The 26,080-nt window shown below is 45.9% G+C and overlaps 1 protein-coding gene across 1 annotated transcript in view; it reads right to left on the bottom strand.

Annotated features, from left to right (window-relative positions):
• The window catches only part of LOC119248645 (cytochrome P450 2G1-like), a 343,966-nt gene that overhangs the window by 304,570 nt on the left and 13,316 nt on the right, over nucleotides 1-26,080 (bottom strand). The window lies entirely within an intron of this gene.

Here is a 26,080-nt window from a genome sequence, read left to right as displayed (position 1 = left end):
TCGTCCTGGTTCCTGGGTCAAGTCTGAAGGGGGCTGCAGCTACCTGGGACAGGTGGCTCATCAGAGAGCAGAGTGGTTTCAGAATGAGGATATAATCTTTAGTGTGTATTTAGTAGCTTCATACCTCATTTTTGCCCACACTTTTTTGCCAAAGCAAGTTAACTGAGGAAAACTGAAAACAAAGAATGAAAAACATAATCCTCTTGAACATTAGCCCAGTAGAGAAGAAAAATATGTTGAAAAGAATATAATCTGGGGCCTCCCTAGTGGCCTAGGGGTTAAGTAAGTCTCAGCGCTATCACCACTAAGGCCTGAGTTCGATCCTGGGCCAGGAAGCTGACACACACGGCACAGCAGACCTCTCCTGTCTCACCCGCTGCTCCCCTTAGCAGTGTATTTCAATAAATCCACTGTTCTGCTCCCCAATCTGCCTCTGGTGAATCCTCTCACGCCCACCCCCTGCACCTCTGGCCTACACCCCAGTTATTGCGTTACGACAGAATTCCGTCAGGGAAGCAGGCACCACTCAGAGAGAAGGAACAAAGTTTTCTATTTATGCCAGCGGGCCCAGAGACTCTCCAAAGTCTGAGCCCCAAGCAACTAGGATACAGAGTATTTAATGACTAAAGCAAGGGGTACATCTGGGATTGCATGAATTCGGGTGTGTGTGGCCTTCAGAATGCCTATCAGTTGTTCCCTGAAACTCTCAGCCTACAGGCGACATCCCAACTTCAACTAATCAGGTCAGCCTGACATTTTCCACTTCACTTGTATGCATAAATATTTTTTTTTTAGTCTTTAAAAAAGAAAAGAATCTGACAAAGATAATGTAATCCTAAAACAGCCAGAGACCATTTTATAACCACGAGGCGAAGGCCTAGAAGAGAAAAAAGTTAAAAACAGACCAGTAAATCCAGAAAAGCCATCAGGCACAGGGTCAGTCAATGTATCTGAGCCCGTGAATCCAAACATGGTAACCTCCTGTCAACTCCTCAGTGTCAACCAACAGATCACCACAGTCGCTGAAGTTAGTTTGAACTGAGTTTTATCGCTGGCAACAAAAGAATTCTAGCTGGGCCTCCCCAGTGGCGCAGCGGTTGAGCGCTGGGTTGCGAAGCTGCCCGCAGTCTCTGCGGCGCCGGTTTGATCCCCGGCTGCCCCCCGGCCACCAGAGGAGGGTCCCACATGGTGCGCAGACCTCTCCTGCCACCCGCTGCTCCCCTCAGCAGTGTACTTCGGTCCTTCTGCCTGCTCTGCTCCCCGCTCTGGCTCTGGTGAATTCTCTCGCCCTCCCGCGCTTCTGACTGTACCCAGTGCTTGTATAAACAAAACGAACAAACAAATAAATAAATAAATAAAACATGCCTCTATTTAAAAAAAAAAAAAAAAAAAAAAAAAAAAAAAACAAATGGCATGACTTCATCTTTAAAAAAAAAAAAAAAAAAAAAAAAGAATTCTAGCTAAGGGTCATTGCAAAGGTGTTTGTTCATCCCTGATGCACACTTGTGTCAGGATTTGACAATTAATTCAAATTGGAATCTATTCCAACCTGGCAGGGAGAACCACCCCCCCAATCCAAGACATCCAGAGGCTAAAACTTTACTTTTCGGTGCTTCCTAATGAGCCTGCCTTGACACCCACAATCAAAATTGTGGGAATACAAATCTGAGAATCACTAACTCTTGTAATGTTTGCATCAGGGTCCCTTTGAACTGTAGAATCAAGAATTCTAGTTCATTCAAATGTAGGGACTGTGTTAGAAGATCCACCACAGTGCAGGTCTCTATTTTAAGAAGCCAGTGTTTCTTTCCAGCACCTATCACACACCCTTCCCACCTTCTGCTTAGGAACAAAGAGGTCTCTGGATTCCTCCTGGTTCTGGAAGCCCATAGGTGTGCTCTTGGCCGAGTACCAGGCCTGGGGGAGAGGATGGGAAGGGAGAGACAATTAATCCCTGTAATCCAGAACTAATAGAGAAAGTAGGTGTGACCACAGACATCCACAGAGGTGCCGAAAGTAATCCACCAACGCCCCTGTTCTCTGGTCCAAACACTACCCTGATCTTTGAAGGACCACTCCCACTTAACAAAAATCCCAACTCATGACCTTACTTGGGAGACTCAGCTGTTCTGAGGCAGCGGGCTGGATGCTACTGGGAACTGGCTACTTTCTTCTTCCCTGAAAAGGGGATGGTGATGGACTCTTGTCTCCTCATTCAAAAGTCTCAGTTTTAGGTTCAAACGAAGACTAGATGGTAAAGGGCTTGCTAAAACATCCGTGACTGCTGGGTTCATAACAGTTAACACATGTTAAGTTTCTCTTGTCAAGCACTGCCGGTAAGCCCTTTAATTAAATTAATCCTTACAACACTTTAATTCATTTAATCCTTACAGCACCAGAAGGAAGATTCTATTACTACCCTCATGTTACATTTGACATTACATGAGGCAAAAAGAAGTGAAGTGACTTTCCCAAGTCACCCAGGCAGTTATGACTGGATTCATAACTCGTGCTCGTGACACACTACCTAGGGCCACACGGCCAACACCAGTTAGTTATCAGCTCAGTCCTAGGTGTCACCTCAGCCCAGGCTCCCACCACGCTGAGCTCTTTGACTTGAAACTCAAACACCATCTGCACCTATCCTAAAAATGGCACCCAGGTAATAATAAACCAAAACCATCCAGCAATTATATATTATTATTATCTTAATAATAATAATCAGAGCTGACACTGATCAGCATGGCAGGAGGTGGGATGACCATTTCTCTTGCAACATGTCACTGTGGGGCCTCCCTGGTCGAGCAAGGGATTAAGCACCACACTATGAAGCAATCCGCAGCCTCTGCAGCACGAGTTCAATCCCGGGCTAGCCAGGGAGCAATCCACATGGCACAGCAGACCTCTCCTATCTCGCCCGCTGCTCCCCTCAGCAGTGTACTTTGGTCAATCTGCCTGTTCTGTTCCCCAGTCTGTCTCTGATGAAACCTCTCATCCCCCTGCATCTCTGGCCTGTACCCCAGCTCTTGTATGCATAAATAAATCTTAAAAAAAAAAAAAGATGTCACTGTGTCTTTACAACTTGAGAGGAAGTGACCGTCTCGGTAGTGTACTCACAAGTGTCGAGCATTTAGGGGAGGAGGTGCTTTGATTTATAGCATTTGCCTGTTTCTACCGTGAAAATATTCCCAACATCGGCATTTTTTAAGTGATCAATGGAAAGTCACTGAAGCGTGGATATGAGAGGCTGTGCTGTGCCTCAGTGAGTCAGTACTGCCATCCCCAGTGCACGACTGGCTTCTGTTCATTTTACAAGAGAAAAATTAAGGCCCTGATACTGAAAAGATTTGCTCGAACTCACAGAACAAGTAAATGGTGGGGTGGGTACTTCACAGATGCAAAACAAGGGGTCTTAATCACTGTCCTATATTGTCCCTCTGGGGTGGGCTCCTCCTGGAATCAGAGGTAATTCATGAAGAAACCTGTGTTCGAAGAACCCACTAGGAAAAATTGGTAGGAATCAAGGGTCATCAATGTGCCTCCCCCCATGTGTATTTTGCTACCCCAACTCAGTCTCCCCAACACAGCACTCCTGCCATGTCAGAAACTTCCCATTCTCAAGTTAAGTAAAAATTCAAACCGCTCCCCATACACAGAAACAAGGGTACCTTGGCACATTATCCTCACCTCCCGAAACTGGAACACTGCTCCATTGTCATCACCCAGGCCCTGATGTTTATTAACAACTGCACAAGTTTTCTCTCAACCAGAACCTTCGCAGGTTGGGATTATTTACAGGTGATGTGACCAAAAATTTTGTATTTGAACCATCTACTTTTTCTGTGTGGTTGTTGTAGCGTCTACTGGCTCACATACATCTTAATAAGGCACCTACAGAGCTTACTGCTTCCCACCCAGCAGGGCAAGTCAACACATACATTTCTGCCCAGACACAATGTGAAGACCCTAGCCAGACACAAAAGGAGAAAAACAGGAAGGCGATGGTAGTCCTTGGGAAAGCAGTGGAATGTGGAATCCTGGATTTGGAAAGGAAGGTGCAATGTGAAATGACACCTCCTCCCTCTACTAAGTATGGAATGGGGAAGTTAGAAGTGGATACAGGTAGTTGGCCAGAAGCAGGGTGTTACAAGTCCTTTTATTAACCTGAATGAGGAACGATTGGTTGGAACCAGGAGAGTGCCCCCCAGGTATACTGAGCCCATTTATCAGTCTGAATGGGAAACAATCAGCTGGATTCAGGGCACCCCCAGTCCAATTAAAAATGGAATATTCAGAACACCAACACAATAATACAACACCAAAGCAACAGGACCATGCTCATTTCAGGAAAGAAGGTCTCAGTAACCTAGGAGACTCCATGGGCCCCAACCAATAAGCAGGAGACATAGCACCCAACAGTCAACCCCCACCCCACTCCTTGCCCATGATACCCATCTAAAAACTGCTTCTCGGGGCCTCCCTGGTGGCGCAAGAGGTTAAGACACAGCACCACGAAGCTGCCCGCAGCCACTGCAGCACAAGTTTGATCCCCTGCCAGGGAGCTACCCACATGGTGCAGCATACCACTCCTGTCTCCCCACTGCTCCCCTCAGCAGTGTATTTCAGTCAGTCTGCCTGTTCTGCTCCCCACTTGGTCTCTGGTGAATCCTCTCACCCACCCCCACCCCGCACCTCTGGCCTATACCCCAGTTCTTATATAAATAAATAAATAAATAAATCTTTAAAAATAATAAATAAAAACTGCTTCTCACTCAACGGCAAGCCAACTGGACCCTCTCTCTGCTCAGAGAGCTTTTCCACCCTTCGTGTCTGTCGATAAATCTCTTGCTTTGCCTAACTCTGGTCTCACTGTTGAGTTCTTGCCTTGCTGGGGCAAGAACCAAGAGCTCCTCAGGGTCCTTGGCCCCCCAGGCCCATGATCACAGGCAGAGAGCTGAGAGGTAACTCTGCTTCCGCCAGTTTCTCCAGGATCCCATCTGCAGACTCAGAATGAGGTTTCAAGTGGAGAATATGGCCCAGCCAGCCATCAGAATTTATCCAGGTTTTCACTAATTTTCATTTTCATTTCCCCTTGTGTGTTTAAGGGAATTACTGGCTACTGGTAGCAGTTTGCTAGAAAATCCTGGGCAGGGAGGGATCCACGTGGGAGTGTCTGTAAGGCTACTAACTGGATGGACTTTGCTGTACAATCAGGTGTCTGTACAATGGAAAGAATTCAGAGAAATTCACTGAGAGTTGATTAGTTCAGCATCAGCAAACCATGGTACTCAGGGAGGAAAGGATAGGGAAGCAGTCACACCAGTCCTACTGTCCTTTGTTTTCAGTACCTCTTAGAGCTTTAATTTTTCATTCACCTTTTGCAACAAATCTTTAGATAATAGGGGAACTCTCACTTTGTTGTTTTTTTTAAAGATTTATTTATTTATACATACAAGAGCTAGGGTTTAGCCCAGAGGTTGGGGGGGGGGGCGAGGTGAGAGGATTCACCAGAGACAGAGTGAGGAATAGAACAGACAGATTAACCAAAGTACACTGCTGAGGCGAGCAGCAGATGAGTCAGGAGAGGTCTGCTGCGCGCTGCAGACAGCTTCATAGGTTGCGTCTTAACCCCTTGCACCACCAGGGAGGCCTGGGAACTCTCACTTTGAAGTGTACTTCTCAGATAAAGTCTCACCTAACTGGCCCCATATGGCCATTGGCCATCCTGGCCATTGTAATTTTAGGTTATTTTCAGCCAGATCTTGCCATTTTTCTAGACAACTCCAGCTTTCCGGACTATAACTTTTAAACAGAGGCACAAGCACACTCGATGCCACCGCATAAACATCATGTTGCTTTTAGTTAGACTTTAGATTTTTTTAAGAATCAGACTATTTCCTAAACTCTTGCTAGACTCTTGGTTTCCAAGACTTTCTTGTAGCAACTGACTTCACCTCATGCACACAGATTCCAGCAGTACCTGAAAAATTAGGGGCCCTGCAGTCACCGACTAGACTAGCAAATGGGGACAGGATTGAACCAGCAAACCTCAAAGAATGGGGTCTGCAGATTGCAGCTGCCCTCAACAGTCCCCAGCATGGAAGCTGGTAAAGGATTCCCCCTGTGGCTCACACCCACAGTTCCCACACAGAATTGGGGGAAAAAAAAAAACCCAGAGGTTGGGGTTTCCCTGTGACAGCTGACTAAATCAGACCAGGTTGGACACTAACTCCCTGCTTATTCCAGCCCTAGCCTAGTCTACCTCCACCAACCCTGATCCTGTCCATTCTACCCGGACCCAGTCAGCTAACTCCTAGATGTGAGTTCAGTTTTAAAGTTGGACCCGGTGTAACTCCAGCAATCCCCAAAATGGATCAAGCCTGCAGCATCTGGCAATGAGAACAGCCAACGTAGCAATCCCCAAAATGGATCAAGCCTGCAGCATCTGGCAATGAGAACAGCCAACGTAGAACAGCAGAAAGACTAAGCGTTAGGGATACCCACCAGTTAGATTGGCAGCTCAAAGCAAAGAGCTGAGTTCCCATCAGGACGAACTTACCCACGGTGCTCTGAAATGGGGGGACACACTTGTGTGCCTGGCGGGCCCCCTTTCCGGTTCCTCAGGGCCCCTGAATGCCGCTGGAAGTTGGCTTCAGGTCTTATCACTGACACCAAAGTGTTTAAAAATGAAATTCTCAATTTTAGAGCTGTAGTTGGCTTAATGAAACATTCCTGAGTTGCACACCTGAGTCTTGGTATTGGAAGGACTCATACAAAATGGAGGGCATTTGAGACAAGAAGAGGGTGGGACAAGAGGAGTTTAAGAAAAGAAGATTTCGGGGAAGCCACCTTCCCTGGAAGTGGGGGGGGGGGCACATTAGAGCTGATTAGGAAACTCCTGACTAGTTCAGGATGACACTTTTGGGAGAGGCTGAAACTGTTACAGGTTGTGTGACTGTGGGTCCTCACCTGCATGCTTAAAAGAGACTTATAGTAAGACTCGACTGCAGGCACACACAAAAAGGTAATAAAGGGTTTATTTACAAAAAAGGGGAAAGGAAGAAATTAATAACTCAGGGAGAAAGAGATAAATTGTTGAATGTGTCCTACCAGTTCCACTGAGCTGGAACTCCAACAGCACGCTGAAAGGTAGCGAAAAACCAAGCGAAGCGCCCCCTCCTACGGCCCACACATCCTTTATATAAAAAACGCTTAGCTCCACCCTCCATTCCCAGCAACCCACCCTTCCGTTGGTGATGGCATTATGGGATTTGTAGTCCTTGGTGTCTTGGATCTCTTTGGTCTGGGGTGGGGGTGAATCCATAAAACCTATTTGTGGAGGGCCTCTCCGGTGGCATAAGGGGTTAAGATTGCAACCTATGAAGCTATCTGTAGCCACTGCAGCACAAGTTCAAACCCCAGCAGGGAGCTGACTCACATGGTGCAGCAGACTTCACCCGTCTCACCCGCTGCTCCCCCCAGCAGTGTATTTTAGTCAGTTTGCCTGTTCTGTTCCCCATTCTGTCTCCGGTGAGGCCTCCTCTTACCCCTCCCCAAACACACACCTCTGGCCTGTACCCTGTTCTTATATGCATAAATAAATAAATCTTTTAAAAAACCTATTTGTGTAGTTTGTTCAGGGCATCCTTTCTTCCCAACAAAACCGCAATAGGTATTAAGTCAGAGTAAGGACTGGCATGGAGGACTCCATTTGGGGCCTGTTTTTCCGATTTTTAGCTTTGATCAATAAGTAGGGGCCAAAGCTCCCTGCACATCAGAACCTTCTGATTATCATCTTGCCCCTGAGCTAATTAATGGCTTTCCAAAGAGGCACACACCCTCACCTCTATCTAGAACCTGCCACTACCATGGCTTATGTGGAAATGTAGCCAGATCCCCTCCATTTTGCAACAGTAAACACCTCTGATCTAGAAATTAGGAATAAATGGAGTTAAACTCTCACCACCTTTTTGCATTCCCTCATCAGGACTGTCTATTCACTAAATTGCACCCCCTCTTCCCTCCTTGTGATTAAGCACTAACTGGCTCCTGGGAAACCTGGGGAACTGCTCCATCCCTAATGAAATCCTCCATCTGAATCCACAGTAGCCTCAGAAACATGTCTCTGCTGATGACTGAGGAAACCCCCTGCTGAAGAAGCCCAGCACCCCTACTCTTGTGCCCTAGACTGCCTGGCACCCCCTCCAGCTGGAGACATGAAGCCCTGACTCCCCCTACATCCCTATCCCCTTATAGAATTCCAGCACTCCCACCATTCTGGGAGCTGCTTGTTTTGGGGTGCCCACCCTGCTGACTTCCTTACTGGCCTTCTTGAATCAAACTCTGTCATGTGAAGACAATTCTCGTGATTCTGAGTTTGGCTTTCTGGGCACGAGTGATAGACCCAGTTTGGTTATTTTTACAGAAACACCATAATAAGACCCGGTGAGGACGTAATTTGAACTTCTGATAGAATCTTGAGCCCCGCCAAAAACTTCTATGTCTAGTTTTGCCCAAAGGGAGCCCCGTAGCAGTAAGAAGTAAGGAATTCTACAGGGTGAGATGGAAGCTGTCACTGAGACCATAGACTGAGAGTTGTCTCGGCTGCCTTTTTCTTTTTGTCCTGGTGTTGTGGCAATCTCCCCAAGAAATCAGACAGCCTTTAGAGAGGTGGAGAGAGATTGAATTGTCACACCGGTGGGCTCAGTGGGATCACTCCCAAAGGGCTGAGCACCTGAGCAAAAATAGCAGGGTTTTATACAGTTTGTATGAGGAAACTTGCTATCCCATACTTCATAGCAGAAGCATTCTTTATTGTTCCGGAAGGGGGTTCAAGGTAGTTATGGCTACCACAGCGGAAAGCAGTGCAGTACACCCAGCAACTTCTTCGCTTCAGCAAGCAGCAGAGTCAAAGCAGTAGACTCCCCCAAGCAGTAAGCTTGGGAAACTTCCTGCTTCACAGGGTTAGCACTTAGGACACAGTGGCCAGAGGCCACCTTAATCATTATTTTTATTCTCATTTTGCAGGTGAGAACAGAACTTCTCACTGTCATACAGCGACCTGTTCGCCATTGTGCAGCCAAAAAAACAATGGTGCTCAGACTTGCCTCAAATCCTGTTTGACACTTTCCAAGGCCAAGCAAAAAACAAACAAACAAACCAAGGATGAAGTAACGTAAGCTCCAGTTTCATAACATGGCACAGCTATCAAGTTCCAAACATTTTCACATTTGCCTTGAAAGCAGCTTTTGGCTGCTTTCTGTGGCCTAAAGGGAGAGGTGGGAGGGAGCCAGGAAACCCAAAACCACATACATTGTTTCATAACAGACATGTTAAGAGCAAGTGCCCATTCAAACAGACATGTTAAGAGCAAGTGCCTTCGCTGGGGGGAGGGGAGGGGAAAATGGGCCAAGAACCTATGATTCACACCATCTTTAATGCAAAACATGAAAATTCGAGAACTCTTAGAACTGCAGTCTCAGAACCAAAGACCTGAACTATTGCCATCACTATACACAGAATCATAGTCTTTTAAACTGTTCTTACTTCTTGAAAACTCTCAAGAATTTAAGTGCTATGACCAGAGATTCCAAGGTGGGGAACAAATACAATTGCACATCTCATTTGTTTGATCAATTTTTCGAATAAATCGGGTAACCCTATCTTGAGAATTCTTCTTAGTAGCCCCACCCCAGTTATCCAAATGTTTAGGGCTGAGGACTTAGGCCACCGGGGCAGCCCCCACTCTCTACTCTCTCTCTGATCGCTGCGCTGTTAGTGGCACAACCTTTTAGTGTGATTGACAAGATCAGCTAAAATTATAGAGAACAGTAGCACTTTGTCACAAGACAAGGGAGGGCTTCCAGGGTCCCCCAGCTGGATCCCAACCTTAAGCAACACAGGCGAATAACCTGGAAGTGAACCAGCTGCTGTCTACTCCTCCTTCCTCTTGGAAGCAGGGATCCCACTTCCAAGCCAGGGAGAGGGTTCTTGAGACCCTCTGGTCAAGACTGAGACCAAGACTCACACCAGCTCACTGTGAGGGCAGGCAAGGCGTCAGGGCTTATTGGTTAGAGAAAGAGCAAGGACAGTGAGCTCCAGGGAGACCCCTCTGGGCATGAGAGAAGGCCCAGGAGGTGCAGGAGCTAGGGGACTATCTAGGCTTCAGGAATGGGGTTTGAGAACGAAGGAATTAAACTTTGTTGGCTGAGAAAGCAAGGAGACTGGATTGGGTAAAGTCCATTGCTGTTACCTGTAGGCACCCATCAACTGCAGCTCAGGGGTCGTGCATTTTGGGGGTCGCGCATCTCAGAGATTGTGCAGGCTCGGGACCCTCACTCCAACCCTCAGCCCCTATGGAGGCTGAGTGACCCCAGCTCTACTTTGAACCAATCTGCCCTCAAGGTCTGTGTCTCTTTCCTTCCAGGTCTGCAACTCCCTTTTTCCCCATAGCTGCCAACTTGATAAGCTGTGGAAAGACAGCTCCGGAATGGGAAAAACAAAAACAAAAAAGCAATGTGCCAAGGGAGCTTCCCGGAGGAGATCTGAGCCTAGAATCATCAAGGTTTATGACTCTAAGTCACCAGCCTGTGAGAACAGCAATATTTTGTCCTTGTCCCGGAACCCTTCCTGTCTCAGTTTGACTCAGCAATTTCACACCTAATAATTTATCCTACAGATGTACCTGAATGTGCTTATAGGACCTCTGGGCAAACTTAACCTGCTGCAGCTTTAATAGCAAAAGATTGGAAATAACCCAAGTAATCCTCATTAGGTGGGTGACTAAATAAACTGTGGTACCTCCACCCAGTGGACTGCAGGGAAGGTAAGTCACACACGAGTGGGATGATTGACAGTTTAATAAAAGGACTATTTGCAAAACTGGGGGAAATACGACGCAGAACGGTGACACTCCTATGGATGAGCCACAGGGAGGCTCCTTTATATTCCTGTCCCCGAAGATGCAAAGGGAGGGCGGTTCCCCCAACCTGGTGAGACCTGTAAGGTCCGAGGAGCCACGGCCCATGCAAGTTACCAGACCAGGCATGTTGGGAGGGAGAGGGAGGTGTGAGCCTCTCCTAAAGAAAGGGCCAGTGGGTGAGAAGAAAATATTTGGAAAATTAAGCAGTCTATGGCAGATACATCACACCCAGGCTGCCAACAACTGTCTCACCAGTGCCTGGATGAAGCCTGTGAAGTCCAACAAAGACAAGGAAAGCAAAAAGGTCAGGAACAAGCGTCCTAAAAACATGGTGTCAGCCTGCATCCAGCATCCCCCTCTTGGTCTCTCCGTAGCTCCTAAATATAGATTCACGTTTTTGCTTTAACTAGTCTGAAATAGGGGCCTCCCTGGTGGCACAAGAGGTTGAGTCTTAGCACTATGAAGCTATCTGCAGCCACTGCAGCACGAGTTCAATCCCTGGCCAGGGAGCTGACCCACATGGCGCAGCAGACCTCTCCTGACTCGCCCACTGTTCCCCTCAGCAGTGTATTTCAGTCATCCTGCCTGTTCTGTTCCCCAATCTGTCTCTGGTGAATACTCTCACCCCCCCCGCCCCCCTCCTCTGGCCTGTACTCCAGCTCTGGTATGCATAAATAAAAATAAATCTTTAATAGTAAAGAAAAGAAGCTAAGGTTTTCTTCCCACCAGTCATTGCAAATCCTTCCTAGTCATAGCTTGTGAAGAAGCTGGTGACTGGCACAGCTTGGTTTGCCAACCCAGCGCTCCTCCAAGTGAAGGGTTTGAGGTTGGCTTACTGCCACCCACAGGAAGATACAAAAAGCAGGGGAATGAAAGTTAATCTCTATAATCGCAAAGCTAACAGGGATCATGGGTGTGACAGCAAACAGCACCCAAGGCAAGAGAGGAATCACCTTCTACCCATCAGCTTCTGAGGCCTTACTTGTCCGAACCAGCTGGCTGGTCCCCACTTGAGACTCAGGCAGGGCCACTCCCCATTTAGCAACTAAGCCTGTCTCAGCTCTCAGTTGAAACCCCTGGGCATTGCTGGGGTTGAAGCGAGGCCGGGTTCTGGGGAGGCAGGGGGCAGGGTTCTGGCCCAGGCTTTGGCTGGAAACATCCTACGCAAGCCTACCACGAAGGGAACACCGCTTAGCAGGGGGCTGCAAGTTCACCTGTTTCTGGCTCTGAGTGTCCTGCTAGATAATAGGGACTCGAGCTGGGGGGATGACAGTGGCCCAAGATGGTCTTAGCTAACAGTTCCATCCTGTTCCTCTCAGGAGACCCTTCCAGGGGCAGGGCATGGGCTGGGCACATGGCCGCTTCTGTTGTAGAACCCTAAATGCTTTCTTCTTCCATTCTATTTGTTTTATTGAGCTAATATTTTACATGGTTGTTTGTATTTTGAAAGGATGAGATGCCTCCCCTTCCTGTGATATTACCATAGTGCTCCCAACACCAAAGCGCCCTCACTCACTACCACAATCCATGGTGCTTCCTCCCCACTTTGTATTCACACCCCCACCCCCACCCCCACCCCCTCGAATGTCTCAGCTCCACAGCCTGCTTCTAAGGGTTGGTTTTTGAGTTTGTCTTTATATGACCCTTTGTCTGCTTTCTCCATATTCCAGATATAAGTGACACCATCCAGTATTTGTCTTTCTCTTTTTATTTCGCTTAGCATAATCCCTTCCAGTTCCATCCATGTTGGCACAAATATACCACTTCCTCTTGATCCAAGCACATGTTTTAGGGCACTTGGGTTGCTTCTGTACTTTGACTATTGTACGTAGCACTGCCTGAGCATGGAAGTGCATGTTTTCCTTCAAGTTAGTATATTAATGTTCTCTGGGTAGATCTAGGAGAAGAATTACTGGTAAAACCCTAAACTCTTAATAAGAGAATCCTCATTATTTTCAAGCACACATAGAAATTTATGATTACTAACTGCATGTGAGGGCAAGATAAAAATCTTAATAAATGCACTTATAACGGGAATATAGGGGAACCAAATAAGACATCAGTGTAAAAAAAATAATAATAACAGTACAAAACACAACAAAGCAAAAACAGACAATTATAAACCAGAGACATACTGCAGGGGAGTAGGAGAGAGATGGGTGAGAGGGAGGGAGGGAGGAGCACAGGGGACTGTGGTGATGGTGCATGGGTGCCTTGGGGAAGGAGATTCTAGGGGAATCAATCTGAGGGGGTAGGGGGAAGCAAATATTGTCTAAAAAAAGTAAAATATGATAAATGTTAAAATAAAAAAATCTAAAAAAAAAAAGAAAAGAGAAAAAAATCTTAATAAATGCAGCCTCCCTGGTGGCACAGGGGTTAAGACACAAACTATGAAGCTATCCGCAGCCACTGAAGCACGAGTTTGATCCCTGGCTGGCCAGGGAGCAACCCACATGGTGCAGCAGACCTCTGCTGACTCACCCACTGCTCCCCTCAGCAGTGTATTTCAGTCAATCTGCCTGTTCTGTTTCCCACTCTGTCTCTGGTGAATCCTCTCACCCCCAGCCTCCCTCCTTGGCCTGTACCCCAGCTCTTATATGCATAAATAAATCTTTTTTAAAAATCTAAATAAATGCTGAAGAAATAATATCATAGGCAATACAGTCTAGTCACAATGCAAAAAATAAAATGAAAAGACAGTAGAGATCAACAAAAAAACACAACTACAAACACCAAAATACTTAGAAACTTTAAAATACACTTCTACTTAGGGCCTCCCTGGTGGCACAAGGAGTTAAGCACAGCACTGTAAAGCTATCTGCAGCCTCTGCAGCATGAGTTCGATCCCTGGCTGGCCAGGGAGCTACCCACATGGCAAGCAGACCTCTCCTGTCTCACCCACTGTTCCCCTCAAAGTGGATTTCAGTCAGTCAGTCTGTTCTTCTCCCCACTCTGTCTCTCGTGAATCCTCTCACCTCCCAGCACCTCTGGCCTACCTATACCCTAGCTCTTTTATGCCTAAATAAATAAATCTTCATATATATATATATATATATATATATATACACACGCACACACACACACACACACACACATATATACACTTCTATTTAATGGATGGAGCAAGTAGAAGTCATATTGGAAATTAAACATATTTAGAGCTGAATGATAAAATCACTGCATTTTGATCCTTACAAGATGAAGGTAGACTTTAGAGACAACTGCTTATCTGTGAAAATAAGAAAACTAACAATAAATGAGCTTGATATCCAATACAGGAAAATTAAAAGTTACAGATGAAACCTTTTTTTAAAGAAATAACAAGCATAATAGCATAAGTGAATGACACGCAAAACAATAAAAAAAAAAAAAAAAAAAGTCGAGAAAATCCATGAAGCCAGAAGCTACTTCTTTAAGGGGAAAAAATATTTAACTTCATATAATATTTGTGGTAAATAGAAGTTTAAACATGACCTTCTGAGCCATCCCTATAAAATCCCATGTGGGTGGGACATCTGAGTATGATGGGCTCTCACTCCCAGAACTATGATGTGACAAAAGGTATTCAGTAGATATAAGTAGAGTTCCAACTCAGTTGCTTTTGGGTTTTTTTTTTTTTTAAGATTTATTTTTATTTATTTATATGTACAAGAGCTGGGGTAGCAGAAGAGGGGAAGTTTCTCTCTTTCTGCTCCCTTCAAACCCCTAATTCCTTAAGTCTCACTGACTTTCTTCCATGAGCTCCCTCGTCTCTGCTTCTAACCCCAGGTCAATTCCCAGGTATATGACTGAATAAGGAAGCCACATTCTCACTGCCTAGGGCCTTTGCCAAAGAGAGATCAAAAGGATAAAGGAAGGAGAGTGTCTCTGAGTCCCCAGTTCGGGGAGATGTGAGTGGTCTTTTCTGTAGGTGCTGTGTCTCCAGGCACAGAGGAGAAGGGGAGCTTGCACTATGCAATCAGGCATGTGGATGAACAGAAAATCAACTCAGGAAAGGATCTGGTGGATATGAGGGCAATCTCTTCTCTCTTGCTTCTGCAGGTCTCCAGGTTAGTGGGTTGGATTTGGTATTCTCAGGTTCTTCACCTTCTAAACCTCTACCGGGATGGCAAGGGGTTCTCAGGGCTGGCCTGGCCGGAGGCTCTCATTTCACTGCCCAGCCCCTCCCTCACCTGACACTTAGAGGAAAAGGCCAGGACTGGGACACAACCTAGCCTCCAGCCTGTAAGCTGACACTGCCACAAGCCACCTGAGCCTCTGGTTTGGAATGCTCCCTCCCTTTTCAGAAGTGCCTCACCCGCCCCCCCCCCCCCCCCCCCCCCCCCCCCCCCCCCCCCCCCCGCAACCAAGGGCACATAGGGTGCCTGTGCCTGGACTTTTCATGGGCAGTTCAGGAAACATTGAAAATAGTTCTCAGGTGCCAGGTGTTTATACCACCAGGTGCACTGCTAAACTTTGACATGCTTGAGTACACTGAGTTCTCCAAACACCCCTATGGGCAGAGACCAATATCCCCATTTGTCAGACAAGGTCTGAGGCTCAGAAAGGAATGGCACTGTTCATCACCCAGCAGGCTCTGGCATCGGCATACCTACTTCAAAGGCTGGCAACCATTCCAAGCCAAACAGTGGCCAAAACATTTCCTACCGAAACTATTATTTAGTCTCATTTTTTGTCCTTTGGCTTCTTCCCCTGTCTACATTTCAGCACCCCCTTCTCTGTAGCTCATTACTTCAGAGAATTGAGGTTCCTCAACAACACCCCAACTCATGCAGCAGCCTCTCCAGTGTCTCTTCTGCAGCTGCAGATCCTGTATTCATACCACAAGAAGGACAAAAATTCTATTCCTCACGATAGTCCAGGATTTGAGCTAATGTCTGATCACAGTTCTAGACTTAAAAAGTTATGACAACAGGGCCTCCCCGGTGGCGCAGCGGTTGAGCACTGGGTTGCGAAGCTGCCCACGGCCTCTGTGGCGCCGGTTCGATCCCCGGCTGCTCCCCGGCCACCAGAGGAGGGTCCCACATGGCGCGCAGACCTCTCCTGCCGCCCGCTGCTCCCCTCAGCAGTGTACTTCGGTCCTTCTGCCTGCTCTGCTCCCCGCTCTGGCTCTGGTGAATTCTCTCACCCTCCCGCGCTTCTTACTGTACCCAGTGCATGTATAAACAAAACAAGCAAACAAGTAAATAAAAATCATAAATAAATAAAAATACATGCCTCTTAAAAAAAAAAAAAGTTATGACAACAAATTACAGAAAATTACTTTTTCAAAGATTTATTTATTTATGCATACAAGAACTGGGGTACAGGCCAGAGGTGCCAGGGGTGAGAAGACTCACCAGAGACAGAGTGGGGAGCAGAACAGGCAGATCTACTGAAATACACTGCTGAGGGGAGCAGTGGGGAGACAGGAGAGGTCTGCTGCGCCATGTGGGTCAGCTCCCCTGCTGGGGATTGAACTCATGCTGCAGTGGCTATGGATAGGTTCACAGTGCTGTGCTTAACCCCTTGTGCCACTAGGGAGGCCCATAATTACAGAAAATTATTATATACAATCAGGTCATGGGACTCAGGCTCCCCCAAACTCCTCATTCTGTCTGTGAGTTTGTGCAAATAGGAGTCTTCAATGTCATGACTATAGTGGTGGGTAGATGCATTTGTCAAGGTCCATGGAACTGTACATCATAGAGTGAATTTTACTGTATGTAAAGTTTTTTAATCCACCAGGATGCAGGGGAACTCAAAATGGAATGTAAACTATAACAACTGAACCTGCATTACCAACTAATAACATAACCACCCTGAAACAAGGGGGGGGTGGAAAAAATGAACTGAAGTGACTCTGTAAAAGAGAGACTTGACTGTATCTCATATGTCCAGAGGCAAAAATAACAATACACAAACACCACACTCTAGCTAACCAATTTATTTCTCAATGGGTATGAGCTAGCAATTCTGAGACAATTTCATGTATAGGTCAGGGCTGAACAAATAAGTGAATATGTTATAGATAATGAGAACCAAATTATTACTCTCAAGGACAGAGTCCTCAGGTAGGGAAAGCTAGAATGAATGCTAAGTGTTAGGTAGAAATCAGAGATAGCAATATGAATGGGTTTAGGTAGGTAAGTAGGTAGATAGATAGGTAGGTAGGTAGGTAGATAGGTAGGTAGGTAGATAGATAGATAGACAGACAGACAAGTAGAATCCAAACTCTGTTCATTGAGAGCCAAGAAGCAAGTCCTCTCCCTTAGCAATAAGCAGATATGGAACCCAGATCTTGGCTTCTAAATTCCATTCTCCAATAAGAGGAACCAAGACTCCTTAGGGAGGAAAAGTACAAGATAATCCAGGAACATCTAATGGTGCCAGAAAGTAATGCTCAAAAAAGATGGGGTGTGCAAAAAAGAAACAGGAGCCAACATGAAGGAGCTCCCAATAATCAAAGCTGAAGCAAAATAAATACAGTATTGGATTATAATCCATAGAATAAAATAAATGCCCACGAGGCCATAGTGATGTACTTAAATCACAGGATAAACAAATAAGCAGAAGAGACAATTCTATCTGATGGGAAAATTCCAGGTAATCAATGTAGAAGGAATAAGAGACATAGAAACCAGATGAGAAGATCACAGAAATCATTGTAAGCAAGGTGCCCTGCTGTATATTACCTGGTAGGCAAAAGTTTGAGGAATAGTGAGTAGATTCCTCGTGATAGTGACTAGTTACAATGGAAAAACTGGAAACTTTACAAAAAAGAACCCTTAATCAAGTGATCAGAGCTTGACATCAACATCAGTAATAAGACAAAACAGGAGACACTACATACCCACCAACAGGATGCACTAAGAAGGGCATCTCATTTCTGTACTATTCTTTCTACAAATGCATAATCTAAATATAACCCTACATATAAATTATATTATAATTTATGTCTAACCCTACATATAAATTACATATAATATATATTATATGTGTATAATCCTTTTTAAAAAAAGATTTATTTTATTTATTTATACATACAAGAACTGGGGTGTAGGCCAGAGGTGTGGGGGCAGTGAGAGGACTCACCAGAGACAGAGTGGGGAACAGAACAGGCAGATTGACCAAAGTACACTGCTGAGGGGAGCAGTGGGCGAGACAGGAGAGGTCTGCTGCGCCATGTGGGTCAGCTCCCTGGCTGGCCAGGAATAGAACTCATGCTGCAGTGGCTGGCAATAGCTTGACAGAGCTGAGAATTCTACCCCTGTACCACCAGGGAGGCCCTGCTTAAATAATTTTTAAGACTCTTCAAAAACCTGATATTTCCCACTTCCCTCTGTATCTTTTCATGACATGAAAGCTTTTAATCAGACCATTATTAGAAAGATTTGCACAATTCTTTAGTGTTTTTAGAGAATGAGGTAGCACCACTCTTTCGCTAGCTGAAAGTACAATCTTCTATGTCATGTATATAATATTTATCATTGTTGTTGTTGTTGTTGTTTTATTGAGGTAACACTGGTTTACAACACTGCATATGATCTAGAGGCATAAAATCACCCCCTTCAAGTGCTGCCACCATATTCCACCCACCACCAAGACAGTCTTCCACCATAGTCTACTGTGGAAGCCTCTTCACCTTTCACTCCCCGCCACCTCAATTTTACAGATTCCCAGGGTTTATTTGGCTTTCACTGACCCTGTTTTGTTTCTCTATACACCACACACAAGTGACATCATCCATTATTTGTCTTTCTCCTCCCGACTTCTTTCCTTTACTAAACTCCCCTCCAGTGCCATCCATGTCATCACAAATGGCAAGAGTTTATCCTTTCTGAGTAATCTCCCATCGTGTATGTGTGCCGGGTATACCGAGCACTCTGACCACCCCCTTCATTCATGATGTTGCCCTGACCTCCCTTCACAGCGGAACTTAGAGCTTAGAGGCAGAGTGGAAGCGGGACTTCCAAAACCTCGTAGAACCCCTAGCTTGCATCCAGGTCAACCTCTACTCTCTAGCATCAGGGAAAGGTGATGTGGAGATAGGTAAGCCCTGCTTAGCCCCCCTTCAGTCCCATCTTTTGGTGTGTGAACATATATATGTTCAGCAGGTGAGACTTTTCAATTATCTCCACTCTTGCCATAATATTGTACTGGGCTCCTTCTGTAGCAAAAGGAACCATAAGTCAAGCAACAATCAGGACTTCTGAAATTCACCAGCCTCTGCCACCAGCACTCACCCTTCAGAGTATGACTTTGTGTGTGTTGTAGATTTCACTAGTGTCCCCCACTTTTTATTTTCCTTGGGTCTCACTGCAGCAAGGAAATCTAACTAGACCAAAAAATGCACTTTACACCTTAAACTGAAGTCTGTTGTACACGCTTGAAACATATCAATAAGTGTAAAGCTTGATGAATTATATCTGCGTCCAGCTCTCTAACGATCACCCAGACTAGGACAGAAAAGCTTTTCTGCAGCAACCTGGATGGGTCCAGAGGGACTTTTGTTTAGTGAACCAGACAGGGAAAGACAACCCTATAAGGTTTTTCTCCTAGAGAAAACAAATAGATGTACTAAATATCAATAAAACAAAATAAACTTTTGTATTATGGCCCAATTAGTGGTTACCAGAAGGAAAAGGAGAAAGGGGGCTGGGTAAACCAAAATAGGAGACAATGATGAAAGGACAATGATGACTTTTAGGCCATGAACTTGATGTCGTAGAAACACATGATGATTCTCAATGATGAACACTTGAAACTTACATGACATTATAATGCAGTGATACTTCAATTTTAAAAAATTTAAAGGGCCTATCTGGTGGCACAAGGGGCTAAAGTCTCAGCTCTATCAAGCTATCACCAGCCACTGCAGCACAAGTTCAATCCCTGGCCGGGGAGGTGACCCACATGGCGCAGCAGACATCTCCTGTCTCGCCCGCTGCTCCCCTCAGCAGTGTATTTCAGTAATCTGCCTGTTCTGTTCCCCACTCTGTCTCTGGGGTATCCTCTCACCCCCCGCACCTCTGACCTGTACCCCAGTTTTTGTATGCATAAATAAATAAAGCTTTTTAAAATATAAAAATAAAATGAAAAAAAAAATTTTCTCCCCCCCCCCGCAAAGTTCCTTTATTCCCCATCCCATTCAACCTTACAAAATAACCATTACTGTGACTTTTAACATAGATTCACTTTGTCTTAAACAGAACATCATGTAACTGGAATCAGATAAGGTGTTTTTGTTTTGATCAGGTCAAGGACATCTGAAATTCCCTAAAATTCCAGGTCTCTGCTGATAGGATGCCCTGGGAAAAACACAACACTTCTCTGATTTTGCTACAAAAAAAATTCACAACCTGAATTTAACCATGAAAAAACAGACAATTCCAAATTGAGGGACAGTACACAAAATGAATGACTTATATTTGTTAAATGTGTCAGTGACTTGAAAGAAACATTGAAAAACAGTCTCAGATTAAAGAAGATTAAAGAAGTAAACAATAGATTAAGTGACCCTGGACTGAACCTAAATCAGAAAGAATTTGCTATAACAAACATTAATGGGACAACTGGACAAAATTTAAATATTACCTGAGGATCAAATGGTGATGTCAATATTATATACACAATAGTGTATCAATACTAATTTTCTGATTCTGATAATAGTATTCCCATTACGTTAAAAACATTCTTGTTCTAAAGGTCTGTGGGAATGAACTGTAGGTACTTTGATGGTAGGTGTGGTATGAGGAGATCCAATACCTCTAAAACACAAACAATGGTGTGAAGTAATGTTAACTCAAGAAAAAAATTAAATTAAATTTTTTAAAAAGTGTTTTTGCTCTTAGATAGTATACACTGAAATGAACAATTTGGAGGTAAAGGGCATTAGGTCAACAACTGACTTTCAAACAGGTCACAGAGAAATAGAAAAAGAGAGACTCTAATCATTAAAATGTGATAAAATGCTAAAATTTGGTGAATGAGAGGATAGGGTATGCCTTTGTCTTATTCTTGCAACTCTACTGTTAGAACTTATATCAAAATTAAAAGTTCAAAAAAGATTTCGAAATAACTGCCTCACAGAATAAAACTCAAGAATATTTATAGGTGCACAAAAACATCCAGCACCCAACAAGGTAAAATTTACCATGTCTGGCATCTGATCAAAAATTATCAGTCCCGGGCCTCCCCGGTGGCGCAGCGGTTGAGCGCTGGGTTGCAAAGCTGCCCGCGGCCTCTGCGGCACCAGTTCAATCCCCGGCTGCTCCCCGGCCACCAGAGGAGGGTCCCACATGGCGCGCAGACCTCTCCTGCCTCCCGCTGCTCCCCTCAGCAGTGTACTTCGGTCCTTCTGCCTGCTCTGCTCCCTGCTCTGGCTCTGGTGAATTCTCTCACCCTCCCGCGCTTCTGACTGTACCCAGTGCATGTATAAACGAACAAGCAAACAAACAAATAAATATATAAATAAAACATGCCTCTAAAAAAAAAAAAAATTATCAGTCCCACGTATATAGGAGACCTACTACTCAATATCAGCCATATGCCAGGAACATTTTTGTTTCTACTCTTCATATGTTTGTTTAATCAATTTTGAGTTCTGATACCGAGCCAGCCACTGATTTATGGGTTGGTAGGTAAAGTATTATCTCTATTTTATCCATGAAGAAACCAAGATACAAAGGCATTCAATAGCTCGATGTCGCACAGCTTCTAAGAGACACTATCAGGATTTGAACCCAGATTTACCAACTGCAAAGCCCATGCCCTTTCTATATGTCACAATGAAAGGGAAAGCAAAAGAATATACTGGGGAAATGAGTATAAAATAATCTAGTCCCATGAGACCCTACCTGTTTACAAACAGAATCTTTCGGGGTCATCATATAGTAGCTGCCATTTTTAATATTTCTGTTTGTATAAACTGACATTTTATGGATGACATGGATTAAATTCACATTCACAAATGATTAATGTTGTGAATAAGATAGTCTCAGTAATAGTGATGCCATATTAAGATTGCACACATTCTGGAATTTGGGACAAATTGATACATACATTCAGAACTCGGCAAATGTTCGTGTAACATTTGTACATTTCATCATTGTAAATTTTACCTCAAAAAAATGTAAACTATCACAACTGTGAAAATGGTACGTATTAAAAAGACCTCCAACAACTAGTGCTGGAGAGAGGATGTGGAGAAAAAGAAACCCTATTACACTGTTCATAGGAAAGTAAACTGGTACAACAAATATGGAAAGCAATCTGGATTTACCTTAAAAAAGTGGAAATACCATGGCCTCCCTAGTGGCGCAGGGGTTAAAGACACAGCACTATCAAGCTATCACCACAAAGACACAAGCTGTCCCCAGCCACAGGCAGCACAAATTTAATCCTCAGCCAGCAAGGGAGAAACCCACATGGCACAGCAGACCTCTCCTGTCTCGTCTGCTGCTCCCCTCAGCAGTGTGTTTCAGTAGATCTGCCTGTTCTGCTCCCCACTCTGTCTCTGGTGGATCCTCTCACCCCCTGCACCTCTGGCCTGCACCCCAGCTCTTGTATGCAAAAATAAAAAAAATCTTGGGGAAAAAAAAGATGTGGCATACCCACACTATGGAATACGATTCAGCCACAGGGAGAGATAAAATGCAGCCATTTGCAACAAAATGAGAGTTTGAGAGAATTACGTAAAGCAAGTCAGAATGATAAAAGTAAATACTGGACACTTACACAGCAGTCAACTGGATAACCTAAATGCTTTCAAAGACCAGTGGACATGGGTAAACACTGTGAGGGCGCTGACGTCAAGAGTGAGGGGAGAGGAAAGGGACAAGGGTTATAGGGGTGCTGGTGGAGGAAAAGGAAAAGATATAATTGGGAAAAATTGTAAACTAGAAAAATATCCATCGAAACACACCACTCAAAACATGACTCATTAGAGCCTCCCCGATGGCGCAGCAGTTGAGCGCCGGGTTGCGTAGCTGCCCACAGCCTCTACAGCACCGGTTCAATCCCCAGCCGTCGGGCGAGGGTCCCACATGGCACGCAGACCTCTCCTGCTGCCCACTGCTCCCCTCAGCAGTGTGTTTCATCAGTTCTGCCTGCTCTGTTCTCCCCTCTGGTTCTGGTGAATTCTCTCACCCTCCCGTGCTTCTGACTGTACCCAGTGCTTGAATAAATAAATAAATAAATCTTTTTAAAAAAAATGACTCATTAAAGGGAAAGACAAACAGTAGGTGATGGGGTGGGGGCTAGAGGCAGAGAAGGTTGCCACACTGTATATAGGGTCTGCACAAACACACTATGTGACTAATCTGTTTTCTTCACACTAAAACTCTTGCTTTAAAACTGATATGCAGGGGCCTCCCCGGTGGCGCAGTGGTTGAGCGCTGGGTTGCGAAGCTGCCCGCGGCCTCTGCGGTGCCGGTTTGATCCCCCGGCTGCTCCCCAGCCACCGGAGGAGGGTCCCACATGGCGCGCAGACCTCTCCTGCCGCCTGCTGCTCCCCTCAGCAGTGTACTTCGGTCCTTCTGCCTGCTCTGCTCCCCGCTCTGGCTCTGGTGAATTCTCTCACCCTCCCGCGCTTCTGACTGTACCCAGTGCATGTGTAAAACAGAACAAACAAACAAATAAATAAATAAATAAATAAACATGCCTCTATTAAAAAAAAAAAACAAAACTGATATGCAGGCCTCCCTGGTGGTGTGGGGCTTAAGCACAGCACTATGAAGCTATCCGCAGCCACTACAGTATGAGTTCGATCCCCAGCCAGGGAGGTGACCCACATGGCACAGCTGATCTCTCCTGTCTCACCCGCTGCTCCCCTCAGCAGTATATTCCAGTCGATCCTCCTGTTCTGTTCCCCACTCTGTCTCAGGTGAATCCTCTCACCCCCCTCACCTCTGGCCTGTACCCCAGCTCTTATATGCATAAATAAATATTTAAAAAATAAATAAAACTGAGATTCCTGCCCCACTGATGCCCAAACGAGCAGTGGACACTGACACCATCGGCTGTACCAATGTCAAAATAACTGAGAAGCTGATACAAACTCGGGAGCTGAATGTGACAAATACCAAGAACATGGACTCTGAAAGGCTATTCTGATGGGCTGTTTGCTTATGATTAACAGGCTATTCTGACGGGCTGTTTGCTTATGATTTGCTTTTTGTTTAACTCATTGTTAAAAGGTCAAGTTGAGATGAGATGAGAGAAGAGCCCTTCTCTCCTCTCAGGTCAACAGCCAGGAATCTGAAAAATAAAGAGTACTTATAGATTCAGTTCCTGTGTCTGCCTACTGACTTTTTCACGGTGACAGGCAGCAGAACCCGGGCATATTCCCAGTAACAATGGGATGGGAATGTCACTAGGGCAGCTGCCTGACCCAAATCAGGAGCCTGGCCCGTAAAATGGAACAGAAATCAGAGCATGTGGTACATGTTACTGAAGACACGCAAACATGATAATGGACTGTAAGAGTAGGGCCTCCCTGTTGGCACAGGCGGTTGAGCGCCGCCCTGTGAAGCTGTCCGTAGCCAGTTCAATCCCGGCTGGCTGGCGAGGGTCCCACATGGCGCGGCAGACCTCTCCTACCACGCCCGCTGCTCCCCTCAGCAGTGTATTTCAGTCACTGGGCCTGTTCTGTTCCCCGCTTTGTCTCTAGTGAATCCTCTCACCCTCTTGCCCATCTGGCCTGTACCCCAGTTCTTGTGTAAATAAAAAATTCTTTAAAAAAAAAGTGTAAGAGTAGGGGGTCAAAGAGAAGGTGATTAGAGGTGAGGAGGGTTGAGCTGTGCTGGGTGTGTTTCCATTTCTTCCATCACACCTGTGCTTCCCCGCTGGGTTGGCTTTGCCCCCAAGAGGTCAATAAATAATCTGGAGTCTGCCTCTAGCTTCTAGTGGGTAGAGACCAGAGATACTGCTCAACACCCCCTCCCCCCCACACCAGGCTCTTCTTACCAGAGGATCCCCCTGCTTCAGTCCCCACTCTCCCTGCAGCAGGAGAGCAGGTCAGACCACAAGAACAAATGCAATGCCCCTTAAACCCCCCCTTCCCTAGCACCCTAGGTTCCCCAGTGAAGCAGTCCCATCAGGCCCCTCTCAACCAAGTTCTGGAGTTAGGGGAGAAAGAGCTTATGGGATTCCCATGAACCCAGTACTGCCCTCTCTGCCAGAAGTAGGGGTAGATGCCAAGGGAAACTAAAAGTACATAATCCCATAATCAAGCCCTCATCCCTGTTCTAGGACCTGCCCTAACCGGCCTTGCTGGAACTTAAACAACAAGCATGGGCCCCACCTCCATCCCCCCTTGTTCTGGGGACATGGGGTATCAAATTCCCCAGGACCTCCAAGGACTTCCTCCCCCACCCCCATGGGAATGGCAAACATGGTGTTTACCCACAGACCCATGGGAGCAGCACACTTGCACTCGCCATTCCAGACCCATGACCTCAGGACCTCTCTCCCACCTCCTACCCTGGCCACCCCCACCCCCCACCCCAGTCCTGGCCCAGCCTCAAGCTCTGGCAGCCTGTCCTTCAGATTTGGCCAGGAGTTGGGTAACTAAGGCCAGCTTCTGGGGCAAAAGCCTAGAACAGACATAGCTTGAGTGGTGGGTGGCACTTGGGAGATGGGCAAGAGGGCTATGTGGGCAGTGGTGTACAGGGGCACATTAATTCCCAGTTCCTTTCTCCTGGGGCTGCACCACCCCTCCCTTCTCTCAAACCCTCCTTCCACTCAACCAGTCTCCGGCCCTGCCCACCTCAAGAGGCATGAGAGACCAAAAGAGAGAGACCCTGAGCACAGAGGAAGGAGGAGGCTGAAGAAAACCTACACAGATGGAGGAGCAGAGAAAATCAGAACAGAACAGAACAGAGGCAGAGACACAGAGACAAAAAGATTCAGAGGCAGAAATCCAGAGACAAGGCACAAGAGCCAGAGAACAGCCAACAGGGTTGTGAAACAGACTCTGGCCATGAGAAGACGCTGGCCCAGAACGGAGAGAGTCTTGCCCAAGGTCACATGACCAGCCGATGAATAAAATGGACTTGAACACTGAAAAATAAAACCCAGTGCCCAAAAAGCCCCTGCTCTCACCCTGACTCATAGTATGCCTCAGCCCCCCAACCCAGACCCCAAAACCAGACCTGGGAGAGGCCTCTCCAGGGCAGA

The sequence above is a fragment of the Talpa occidentalis genome, unplaced genomic scaffold (assembly GCF_014898055.3).
Source record: "Talpa occidentalis isolate TD23 unplaced genomic scaffold, MPIMG_talOcc4v2.1 talOcc4.17, whole genome shotgun sequence".
Lineage (NCBI taxonomy): Eukaryota > Metazoa > Chordata > Mammalia > Eulipotyphla > Talpidae > Talpa > Talpa occidentalis.
The sequence above is the reverse complement of the archived record's forward strand: the minus strand, read 5'-3'. Positions and strand labels throughout refer to the sequence as shown.